The sequence below is a fragment of the Moschus berezovskii genome, chromosome 9 (assembly GCF_049115385.1).
Source record: "Moschus berezovskii isolate FMDL1 chromosome 9, NW_MosBer_1.0, whole genome shotgun sequence".
In the NCBI taxonomy this organism is placed as follows: domain Eukaryota; kingdom Metazoa; phylum Chordata; class Mammalia; order Artiodactyla; family Moschidae; genus Moschus; species Moschus berezovskii.
In genome coordinates, this window is record NC_142468.1 from 2,295,256 (window position 1) to 2,307,672 (window position 12,417).

A 12,417-nucleotide genomic window follows, 5' to 3' on the forward strand; every position below is an offset into this window, starting at 1 on the left:
CCATTCCCCAACTAAGAACTGAACCTGGTCACGGCAATGAAAACCCCGAATCCTAACCACCAGGCCACCAGGGAACTCCCATCACTTACCTTCTTGAAGCCTCCGTGTCCTCATCTGTAAAAGAGGATGACAGCCCCTCCCTGGAGAGGACTGTGGAAGAACACAGTCAGTACTGCCGTTGAAGCTCCTGGCTTGGTGCCTGGCACGCAGGAAGCGCTGGAGAGCTGGTGTTGTTTTGTACGCCGGGCGGTTCTTTGGATCGCAGTAACTGGGTACTTGGGGTTCACTGCTGTGGCTTTTGTTGTTCAGGTGCCTTGAGCATCCTCAGGCAAATCCAGCCGTCCCTTGGGCCTCGGGACGGTGAGGAGTTAGGAGCTGTAAGGGGGGCCTCTGGCCCCGTGGGTCTCTCCAGTGACGGGAGAGGCCCGCCCTGTCAGACTTGTTTCTAGGGAAGGGCCCCTGTGGCTTGGCTTAAAGCGGTCCGTTGTCCCCGCCCTTCCACAGGGGTGACAGAAATTAGTCAGTGGTGAGCTGTAGACACCGAGGCGGCGCCAGGACGCCATTTCAGGCGCCGCCATTCTTGGGTGGAATCGGGCTTCTACACGTTCGCTGCAGACGACGAGGACAGCGCATCTGCAGGCGTGCTCGTGCACGGAGGACCGCAAGGGTGGCTTCCTCCCAGACACAGAGATGTGGACGAAGTCACACAAACGCACGAGGAACCCCCAGACCGCTGTCGGTAGCGGGCAGAGCACTTTGCTGTCCCTGTGGCAGGGCTCCTCTCGCTTTGAAGAGAAAAACTTGCTTTGCCATTGCAGAGAGTGGAAACGGCCGGACCAGCCTTTAGTTCACGGGCTCGAAACTGCAAACAACGTGAAAGGTTTTCCTTAAATGGAGACGCAGCTTGGCCGGCTCTCAGGTTGAAGTTCAAGCCCGGGCCTCGGTTGGCCTTCCGCGGGGTGCCTCTCATATGTGATGCAAGCTTCCTCTGCCTACGACCGGGGAATCATTCATTTTTTTTCCTCCTGTAATCTCGAGGTGTGTACAGGGCACGACCGAGCCGCAGACCTTTCTGCTTTCACTTTTGGTTATTCAGAACCTCCATCTGGCGGTATTTGACTATGAGTGTTTTCTGTGGCTTTTCTGTGGCTCCTGTTCAAAGTATTCAAAGCAGTTTAAAAATACATAATGTTCAGCGATCTGACCAAGAACTAATGTAAGTACTTATTTGAGGACTATTTTTGGAAAAAAAAAAAAAGATTAGATTTGAACCTCTTTAACTCGTACTGCCTCTTGGAAATGGATACCAAGATTTACAAAACAAAAGGTTTGAAAATACAGGCCTCCTTCTCCAGAGTCATAATGCTTGGAGTGGCGACAGTAGTTGCAAATAGCGCAGTTTGTAAAAACAGAAGAGCTGCAATTCATTATTTAATATTAAACAGGAAACTGGGAGCAGTGTGCAGCAATGTGGTGGGTTTCCAACGAACCTGCTGCTGGACTTATCTTCGCTGAGCAGCCAAAATGAGACATTTCCCCTTTTATTCTTTGAGTTTTCCATGAAAATCTCCACCAAAACATGACCACTGGAAGCAGGTTCTGTCTTGTTAGATTTTAAAGAGAGCAGTTTCCATTAGAACCTAGGGAAATTTGGAAGCCAGTTGCCAACCTCTCCGAGAGAGTAAAATGCACTTTTGTTTCGCCTTTGTGCAGGGCTGTCACTCACCCAACATGTGCATCTGAATATTCTTTCCGAAGACCTGGGCTTCATTTTAAGGTCAGCCTTCAATTTCAAGAGAATATAATTTGCTGCTATTTTTAGAGCATCATGATTGCTCGTAATAACTAATGGAAAAAACTCTACAGAGAAATAAATGTGTAACAGCTGTGTCTGCTTAAACTTGATTAAAGGCAGTGAAAAAAAAAAGTAAACAGAAGAATGAATGTGACAATGGACGGAGGGAGAGACAAGTGCCCCGCTTTGTGAAAAGTTTTACAGACAACTCGCTCTTCTTTGGAGGCCAGCGGTGTCTGTGTTTAAAGTTTACTTTACTGTTTGTCTTGAGTGGGATCAGTGTTGTAGTGAATAATTTATAGGCAGCATGAATGAGCTCATTAGTCACCTTTTCAGACTTTAAATGAGTTTTGTGGTTGTCATTACTCGAGCCTTCTGCTCAGCCGCTGAGCAAGATGACAGGTTGGCAGTTGGCCGCCTTGTTGTCGGGCAGTCTGCTCCCCATTCAGGTCTGTGCTGCTTTTGTGTTTCCGTGAAACCTTCCCCTCCCTCCCTGCACCGGCCCGGAGACGCTCACGTTTCAGATGCCTTTTGCACCCCCAGTTTAAATGAGTTTTTCGGGGATTAAAAAAAAAAATCTTTCAGTTGTGTCTGCCAGAGAGAATGCAGTAGATGGAGTGAGCTTTCTTCCCTCCCTAGCAACTCCCATGTATGAGTCCCTGTGTGCTTGGTTTGATTTCAGGTTCTCCAGCAGCAATGAGCTCTGGAGTCCTGGCTGGACGGCTGAGCTGGGCTCTCACACGGGGGTACGCACTGCAGGCTAGGAGATGTCACTGGAGTTTGGAGGGGAGTGGGGTGTGTGGGGTTTTCATTGTTCAAGTCCTCAACATCCATGTGCTGTGGGTGTGTGTGGCTGAAGACACTTATTCCAGCAAATCTACCTGGCCGGATTATTAAGGCCAAAGAGAACCATGTTTTTCCCTACAGAGAGGTCGACCAGATGACCTTTCAGGAGCCAAGCCAACTGGGAGTCTACATCATTGGGAATGGTCATTGCTTCTTCCCCAGCTCTACACCCTCCCAATTCTAGGTCATTAAGAAAAGTCGAATGGTTGCGGTTGCCTCCTCACTTTGCCCTTGGAGACTTATGGTGGTGGTGGTGGTGGGGGGAGGCTGGTACGTGGGGAGGATGAGCCTGGCATGCCAAGAGCAGGTGGAGTTTCTTTGGAACCAATGTCATGCTGTTTGTCCCTCTGACCTTGGCTGGGGGAGCCTCCGGAGAGCTCGGACATCCATGCTCTGGGACTGGACTCCATCCGGAAGTCCAGGGCTCTGTGGCGTGCCCACCTGGGCCCTCGATCGCCTCTGCTGGCACTCCTGGGGCATGGATGCTTGCCAGGGGAGTCTCAGCCAACCGCCTGGACCCCCGTGCTGAGGCCCCCTGTCATTAGCTGCGAGCAACAGGCACCCGTGGCTGCCGTCAGCGGGGTAGACAGCACCCCCTTCCGGGAGCCACACTGTTAGCCAGCTGACCCAGCACTGGGTGGGCATGGAGGAAGGCTGCTCAGGGCTCCTCCCTGGAAGAAGTGCCAATGTAGAAAGGATGCCTGGTTGTCCAGGGGCCACGTCCTTGGAACCAGTCAGAGTCACATGTCTTTGAGTATAGAGAAATGAGGTGTGCACCCACAGAAAGACAGCAGTCCATTCGACTGCTTCCTCCTCAGTCTCCCCCTCCCCCACACGGGGTGGAGCGCGCACTCGCACTCATGCCTCACGCTTTATGGGCACGTTTTGCTTGCATCTGAATCAAAATATCAAAGGCACAAGAGATGCTATTTTTGGAAGGAGAAGGGTTTTCAAAACTGAAAGTGTTGGTGAACTGCGCTACCCAGTAGAGAAGAGACTTCAGGGCTGGCTGTTGTAATAAACTGAGTAAGTTGCTTCTCTTTGTCAAAGAACTTTGTCCAGCAGAGAAATATGCTGGTAATCGTTTTACTCTATCGTGTTCCCCAGAGAGTCCAGAGAGTTCCTCAGATTTGGAGCTTCTATGGTTCTTCTTTTAAAAAGACAATCTCAAGGCAGAAGAATCGATTGTTTTCTTTCACCTCCCTCTGATAAAGTAAAGTGAGAGAGGTTATTTCCTGGCATGGTTAGGACTTTGGCAGACCTAGTCACGGAAAGCCAAGAGACTGTGGTACTTGGTGTACTTGCGGCAGAGAGGAAAACAATAAATGCTCTCAAGAATGTTGGCGGACAAAAGGGTTGATGCTGCTGCTTTTCTTTTACTAATCTGTACAGTTATTAGATGGGCTTCCCAGGTGGCTCAGTGGTAAAGAACCCACCTGCCAATGCAGGAGACGGGGGTTTGATCCCTGGGTCGGGAAGATCCCCTGGAGAAGGAAATGGCAACCCACTCCCATATTCCTGCCTGGAGAATCCCATGGACAGAGAAACCTGGTGGGTTACAGTTCATGGGGTCGCAAAGAGCTGGTCATGACTTGGTGACTGAACAACATAGTAAATAGATACCAGTTTAAGAGAGGGATAAAAAAAAGAGCATTTCCCCCCAAGTGATTGATATTTTTCATTACCACTAATGCCACATGCCATGAGCAGAAGGGAAGTAAAAGGCAAGGTCCTTGCCTCTCAGGCACAGGAGAAGTCTGTTCGACACTCGGCAGCTAGGTGACTCTCTCCTGCCGTGAGGCCGCGCCGCACCGCGCCGATGGCGGCACGCTGAGCTTTGTGTTTCTGCAGCTCTGTCCTCTTTCGTTCAGTTTGAAGGTTCCCTCTTTCCTTCCCCTCCTGGTCACAAGTTTTCTTGCGCCCCACTGCTCCGGGCCTCCACATCCTTGACCCCTAAGAGGCTCTTTAAGAACTTGCTAAAATTTATTTGTAATCACAAAATCAATACTTGTGATGCTTTTGTGGTCTTTCGTGGACCTGTGCAGAGCGGCAACAAATTTCAGTCATCCGGCACACACATTCCCAGCTGAGACGGAGCAAAGCCACTCTCCCCTTTTGTGTGTCCGCTTTCCTACTGTAAACAAGTGTCCTTTGAAATGTCTCTTTCGTGTTACCTTCGTGCGTGTGCTTTGTATGGTGGCTTTGCTGTTAGAAATGGTGCTGGCTCCCAGTGCTGTGGTACTGTCTTGTGCTGATAAGTGCTAGGGGACTGATTGCCATCTGTGTTTGATATGCTTTGTTTAGACATGAGTTCCAGTGCTGGTAGCTGTGAGATCAATGTTAATGAATCAGCATATATATAAATATGTATTTATAGTGCATAAGGTATCTTTGAGTGCAATCAGAGAAAATAAGGCAACATACGGATCAGTTAAAGAACAGGTGGTGACCAGTGGCTCACAGGAACCTAACCCTAGGTCTCCTCCAGGAGCAGTGCTGCAGTATGTGCTAATTCAGTATCTAACTGAATACTGAGAGTTGACCGTATTCATGGGGTCACAAAGAGTCGGACACGACTGAGCGACTGAACTGAACTGAACTGAATGAACCTAGATAGTATATTAAAAAGCAGAGACATTACTTTGCCAACCAAGGTCCGTCTAGTCAAGGCTATGGTTTTTCCAGTGGTCATGTATGGATGTGAGAGTTGGACTGTGAAGAAAGCTGATTCCCAAAGAATTGATGGTTTTGAACTGTGGTGCTGGAGAAGACTCTTGAGAGTCCCTTGTACCGCAAGGAGATCCAACCAGTCCATTCTAAAGGAGATCAATCCTGGGTGTTCATTGGAAGGACTGATGCTAAAGTTGAAACTCCAATACTTTGGCCACCTCATGCGACGAGTTGACTCACTGGAAAAGACTCTGATGCTGGGAAGGATTGGGGGCGGGCGGAGAAGGGGACGACAGAGAATGAGATGGCTGGATGGCATCACCGACTCGATGGACATGAGTTTGAGTGAACTCTGGGAGTTGGTGATGGACAGGGAGGCCTGGCGTGCTGTGATTCATGGGGTCGCAAAGAGTTGGACACGACTGAGCGACTGAACTGAACTGAACTGAACTGAACTGAACTGAAATGGAATCCAGGCGCTCAGAGGGGCAGCCTCTTTTAGGACACGCTTCTGACTGCAGGGAATATTCCTGGAGAAGCGAAAGTAGTTCTGGCCACGCAGAGTGTCTCAGCTCAGCACAGATTTTTCTATCAGGTTTGAAAAAACCTTTATAAAAGATGTAACCACATTTGGTCTCGTAGAAGCTTAAGTTGTTATAGACCATCCATCTGGAAACAGAGTAAATTCTTAATTCAAGAGTATTTTCCCTCGTCTTTGAACCTATGTAAGAGTTTGTGGAAAATGTTTGATACCCAAAACCAATAAATTGAAAGCTTTCCCCCAGCCAGACAACAGACCCCATTACACAGGGTATAATATTTGTTATACTTAGCAATTCTCTTATTTGCTGGGAGCACCAGCCTTTTCAGAAAGGGATCATTTTGTCCCTTCTGATTGAAAAAGATCACAAAATGCTTCAATTTGGTGAAAAGCTTTGCCAACGTATCTATTTTCCCCCAAACTCTTACATTATGAAACGTTTGCAAATGGTTTCACACATACAGTATATAAGAATGTGAAAGTGATTCAGAAACGGGAAAGCTTTGCTTAAAAGGACTGGAAATGCAGGAGGAAGGGAACACAGGGAACCGGGGTGAGTGTGGCCCATGGAATTTAACAGCATGCCTCTGACAGCTCTAGACCCCTTGTTGGCAGCTTCCAAGTTTCCACAGCTTTAAGCACCGGCCTAACAAAATTCTCCAGAAAACGCTGTTGCGTATTTCAGTGCTCTCACTCAATATGTATTGACTGAGTGTGCGTGTCAGACATTGGAGTAAGTACTTGAGTATGCTGCTGAATAAAATAGTCACAAACCTGGCTGTCACGGTGCTTATTATCTCGTGGAGGTAGCCAGTCTGGTGGGGAAGTTTCCTGTCTTGTTTGGGTATCTCCTTAGGATAAATTCTTAGAAGCTGGAAACTGAGTCAGTGACCATGCTTACTTACATTTTAATTCAGCTCATCAGACGGCCCTCTTAAACAGTTATACCAGGTCATGTTCCTCTGACACCCCCACTGACATTGGTAGGCTTAATTTTTTAAAGTCTGTGCCAACTGATAGATGAAATGAGCTCTCACAATTGCTTGAATTGGCATTTCTGTGATTTTTTTTTTTTTTAACTGAAGTTGTGTATCTTTGCATGGGTATATTTCCATTTATGTTTCTCCTCTTGTGAATTTGTCCCTTTTCTCATTAGGGTGATAATTTTCTCATTGAACTGTAAGAGTTATAGATTTAAAATATTAACCTTTTTTCATATATAGGACAAATGGTTGTTTTTTTATCTTTTTGTCTTTGAACTTGACTCATGACCTCTGGTCCTACATACAAAGTTTGAATTGTTTTGGACTCAAATGTGTCAGTATTTTCCTTTTGATTTATTTACTTAACAAAACTAGCTCTAGGAGCCGGGCACTCACTGTTGTGTGTATTTTATGAACACTGCTCATTTGGTCTTTGTCACAACCCTGCGAAGTGGGTCTTGTGTGTGTCCTCCATTTCCGCACCCCGCCCCACACTATTTTCAGATGAGGAAACCAGATGGAGGGAAAGAAGTTCCAGACCTTGATTAAGGTTACCCAGCTAGTGTGCGGTGAAGTGAGAATACACACGTCGCCCCAGGCCACTAAGCCGCATCAGCTGTCATCCTGGTATCAGGCTCTGTTTGTGTTTGTGGTTGCTTCAAAAATGCTCACTGAATCTTCCCTGTCTTTTTTCCCCCCAATATTTATTTATTTGACTGCATAGTGTCTTAGCTGTGTCACGTGGACTCTCAGTTGAGGCATATGGGATCTAGTTCCCGGACCAGGGATCGAACTTGTGCCCCCTGTGTTGGGAGCGTGGAGTCTTAGCCATTGGAGCAGCAGGAAAATCCCTAGACTTCCCCATTCCTGAGGGCAAGTACCACATCTTTTATTTCTCCCAGCACCATCCATACAGTACTGGGCACGGTGTAGCTAGATGCTTATGAATAAATACTTTCTGACTGAGTGAGTTGACTACATCTGGATTCTGGATCATCAGATCACACATTTTTCATGCTCGAAGAGGAGCTGACAGGTTCGATATTTTCCCTGTTGACCCTCGCAGGTGACTTGGTACGCTCCGCTCTGGCGCCTGTGCTAATGAACGTCCCTGTCCGAGATCAGGGGTTCTTCCCCTTACTCCACAGCCTGCTGTCCCTCCTCAGATAAGCCTCTTGACTCTCATTCCTGATGGAGGAAATCTAATGAGCCTTTTTCTAGGCTCCACTCTTAAGAATCTGTCATATAAACACCAAGAACACACACGGGGAAAACCCCAAGAGGCTCTAATGGGACCCCTCATTATCGTTCAGTTCAGTTCAGTCACTCATTCGTGTCTGACTCTTTGAGATCCCATGAATCACAGCACGCCAGGCCTCCCTGTCCATCACCAGCTCCCGGAGTTCACTCAAACTCACGTCCATCGAGTCAGTGATGCCATCCATCTATCTCATTCCCTGTCGTCCCCTTCTCCTCCTGCCCCCAATCCCTCCCAGCATCAGAGTCTTTTCCAGTGAGTCAACTCGTTGCATGAGGTGGTCAAAGTATTGAAGTTTCAGCTTCAGCATCAGTCCTTCCAATGAACACCCAGGACTGATCTCCTTTAGGATGGACTGGCTGGATCTCCTTGCAGTCCAAGGGACTCTCAAGGGTCTTCTTCAGCACCACAGTTCAAAAGCATCAATTCTTTGGTGCTCAGCCTTCTTCACAGTCCAACTCTCACATCCATACATGACCACGGGAAAAACCATAGCCTTGACTAGACGGACCTTGGTTGGCAAAGTAATGTCTCTGCTTTTTAATATGCTATCTAGGTTGGTCATAGCTTTCCTTCCATTAGAACATTATAAATGTGTTAGGTGTTTATTGTAGAAAAATTGGAAAATACAGACAAGTATGAAAGAAGAAGCCCCAAACAAAAATTACCCCATAATGCTAACACTCAGAGGAAAACACTGTTTTAATATTTTTACTTTTTTTTCTTATTAAGAAACATTTAAGAAGATCATCTTTATTCTGTTCTGTACGGATTGTGCTCAGCCACTCAGTCGTGTCCAACTCCGTGTGGCCCCGTGGACTGCAGCCTGCCAGGCACCTCTGCCCACGGGATTCTCCAGGCAAGAGCACTGAAGCGGGCTGCTATGCCTCTCCCTCGGGGTCTCCCTGACGCAGGGACTGAGCCCGAATCTCTCACATCTCCTGTGTTGGCAGGTAGGCTCTTTACCACTAGTGCCACCTGGGAAGCCTTTTGTATGGATTACCATGGACTTCCCTGTAGCTCAGATGGTAAAGAATCTGCCTGCAGTGCGCAAAACCCGGGTGCGATCCCTGGATCGGGAAGATCTCCTGGAGAAGGGAATGGCAACCCACTGCAGTGCTCTTGCCTGGAGAATCCCATGGACAGAGGAGCCTGGCGGGCTGCAGTCCCCGGGGTCACAAAGAGCCGGACAGGACTGAGCCCCCGACAGGACGACTATGTGCTTTTGCTCTTCCCTTTCCCCAGTCTAATCTTGGATCCACGATCCTATTCTTCTTCTTTAAAATTGAAGGATATTTGACCTGTAACCCGTGTGGGTGTGAGGTGTGCAGCACACTCATTTGGTCCATTTACACTGAAGCACGATCACCATTATAGTGTTAGCTCATCCGTCTATTGTGTCACGTAATGATCATTTCTTCTAGTGTTGGGAATAATTAAGATCTAGTTACTTAGCGGGTTTAATGCTTGTAATACAGTTCTGTCGTCTGTAATCATCGTGCCCTGTATGAGGGCTCTAGGACTTACCTACTGGAGGCAAGCTGTTCTTCTTTTTAACGCATATTCCTGATGGAGCAACTTCTGGATTCACAAATACTCAATGAGTTCTTGCTCTCTGATTCGTGCACGTAAATCGCTCACCTTCGCATTCAAGGAGTTTTGTGACGGGGTGTTTCCATGCTTATCCGCTAATATGCCTGTTCTGTAAGGAACAGAGGCTCTGTATCCCTGGCACCTAACCATGCCCTGCACTCGGTGGGCACTCAATGCATATTGTGATACCGTCGAGTCATCGGCGAGGAATGTGCGTTGCCATTCGTTTCTCCTGGCTTTAAAAGCAGTTTGTGCTGTGGTGCTTTCTCAACATGCACCCGGCTGGGTCCGTCCCAGGAGCTTCCGGCCCGCTGGTGTGGCTCCCCAGGCGTTCCTGCCTGCGAAGCTCAGTCTAGAACAGCCCTTCCCCATCTCTATGAGTCTAAAGGGGGCCTGTGCTCATTAGACGGTCTCCCTCCACAGTCGTCTCCCCTCCCCTCCTGGGTCCTGTCATCCCAAGTGGTTCTACCAGACCTCTGCCTCCGCCGTTAGGAAGGGTCGGGGCGAAGGGCAGGGTGACACGAATCAGGCCAAACCAGGCAGATCCTCCCTGGGGAATCTGAACGGTGTGGTGGAAGGCAGCCGCGGTGGAAGGCAGGGGGCGCTGGCAGCCGTGTGTGGCCCCAGTGGAGCAGAGGAGACCGGCCATCAGGGAGGAGAGGGGGACAGACAGGGAGAGGAAAGCAGGGAAGACAGTGAGGTCTCAGAGGGAAGGAGCTGGGGGGACCCATCTGACGCTCCGGTTTCCCGCAGCCAGCTGTGCGCCCCGAGCGGACTCAGCCTCCCACTCGGGTACCCTTTTCCCTGGTCAGTTTGAAGGATCCTGTTGAGAAGACCCTCTTTCCAGACCTGCCTCAGATTCCTCCTCATACTTGAACGTCCCTCGGGACACTCCCTCGGAGCTTCCCAGGCGGCACTAGTGGTAAAGAGTCCGCCTGCCAGTGCAAGAGGCGCAGGAGACTCGGGTTCGATCCCTGGGTCGGGAAGATCCCCCTGGAGGCGGAAATGGCCACCCACTCCAGGATCCCTGCCTGGAGAATCCCACGGACAGAGGAGTCCGGCGGGCTACAGTCCATGGGCTCACAAGAGTCGGACGCGACCGCGCGCCTCAGCAGGCAGGCAGGTCTTCTCACAAGCAGCCCTCTCCCACTGCGTTTATTCAGTTGTTTTGCTCTCAGGCGGGATCATAGGGTTTTACGTAAGTAATCAGGTTGGCTGAATAACCCGGGATGCGGAAGGGACCTTAATGGTCCAGGGCAGAGAACCTTGTTGGAGAAGAAAGAGCAGAACACCAAGGGCGAGGGGGGTGTTCCTCTCCGCAGAGGAGGAACCTGGGGTCCCATGAGGACTGGGGGGTCCCACGAGGACTGGGGCCTGCCTGAGCTGGCAGCCCATCCTCCTGCTCCCAGATCCTAGTGCTCTCAGCCTAGGTGGGGCCGCAGGAGGGTCCCACCGTACGGAGAGCAGGACCAGGTGGTGCCCGAAGTGAGTTCTAGGGCGCACATAGGATTCTGTTCGTAAAACAGCGCTTTAAACAGTTCCACCTGTCTCTCTGAGACTTCTCAGGCTCTAAGGCTCAAGGGTGTTTCCGGAAAGCTCACGAAGGGAACGAGAATGAGGCTGTTCCTGAGCGAATCTGGCTCCTGACCCCCTTCGTCCAGGAGCAGGTCCCAGAGCCAGGGGTCTCTGGAGTGACAAGATGGGGAGGCCCTTCTCCGCCTCCCGCCGGCTTTCAGCAAACGTCTGGGTCCCGCCTTCAGACAGACGGGCCACCTGGCGCACCCACCCCTCCCTCTGCAGGCGTCACACCTTCTCACGCCTCTCGCACCGGCAACGTGGAGGATGGAAGAAACCAGAAGCCGCCAAGGGAAAGAGGCGAGCTCGGGGAGGCCAGTTTCCCTCCCGGGCTCCACCCAACGCTCAGGGCTGCTCCTGGCCCACAGCTCGCTACGTTTTGGTTCTCGTCGGCTGGCTGGTTCAGACACGGCCCTTGTGCAATAGCCACGTGCTCCCGTCCCTTCCTTCTGAGCGCTGAGCAGGAAGGGAGGGCGCGGGCTGGGAACGCCTGCCGCCCCTGCTTCCCGCAGAGGCGTCCGGCTCCAGTGCGAGTGCGGTGGGGACTGGCGTGGAAACGGGGCACCCAGGACGGTTATTTCTTCCTCTCCAAGCCAGCACGGGAGTCGGTTTCGGACAGGGAGGCCTGGCGGGCTGCCGTCCATGGGGTCTCAGCGAGTCCGGCACGGCTGAGCGACCGGACTGAGCTGAAGTCAACCCGGGGCTGGGCCAGGGTCTCTTGGTTCCTTTGAGGAGGGACTCACCAGCCCCGACTGACAGGCGTTTGGAGGTTGGCAGACTAGACTGAACTCCGGTCCTGTTTGTGTCACTACCTCTGACCTTTAGAATCTCGGGCTCAGGACTTGGGATACACCTAGTTTGCCCCTCTTGCCACACGCCTTTTGCTTAGTGACTTGGGGTAGACCGAGTGCTCGGTAATTAAAGGGGTGGGGCCGGGTGACCTCTGCTGCCCTGCGTCAGGGCTGAATCACCTCCCAGGTGGGTGGGATTTGCCTTCCCACTGCTAAGCAGTAAGGCCTGCTGGTGAGTGTCCTGCTGAAAACTTACCACCCACCATCTTGTAACTTTGAGAAGGGGAATGACCCCTCAGATGGATCGGAGTTTCCTTAGTCTTTGGAAATTAAAACGTTTCAGGAACCCGTGGGACTTTTCTCCC

The 12,417-nt window shown here is 50.4% G+C and overlaps 1 protein-coding gene across 8 annotated transcripts in view; it reads left to right on the forward strand.

The window, feature by feature from the left end:
- The window catches only part of FOXN3 (forkhead box N3), a 439,954-nt gene that overhangs the window by 169,520 nt on the left and 258,017 nt on the right, over positions 1 to 12,417 (forward strand). The window contains exon 1 of one of the 8 annotated variants that reach the window (XM_055437279.2): positions 1,714 to 1,777. The exons of the other annotated variants lie outside the window; for them this stretch is intronic. The gene's annotated coding sequence lies outside the window, so the exon portion shown is untranslated. Of the gene's footprint in view, positions 1 to 1,713; positions 1,778 to 12,417 lie in introns of those variants that run through there. 8 annotated transcript variants of the gene reach the window in all.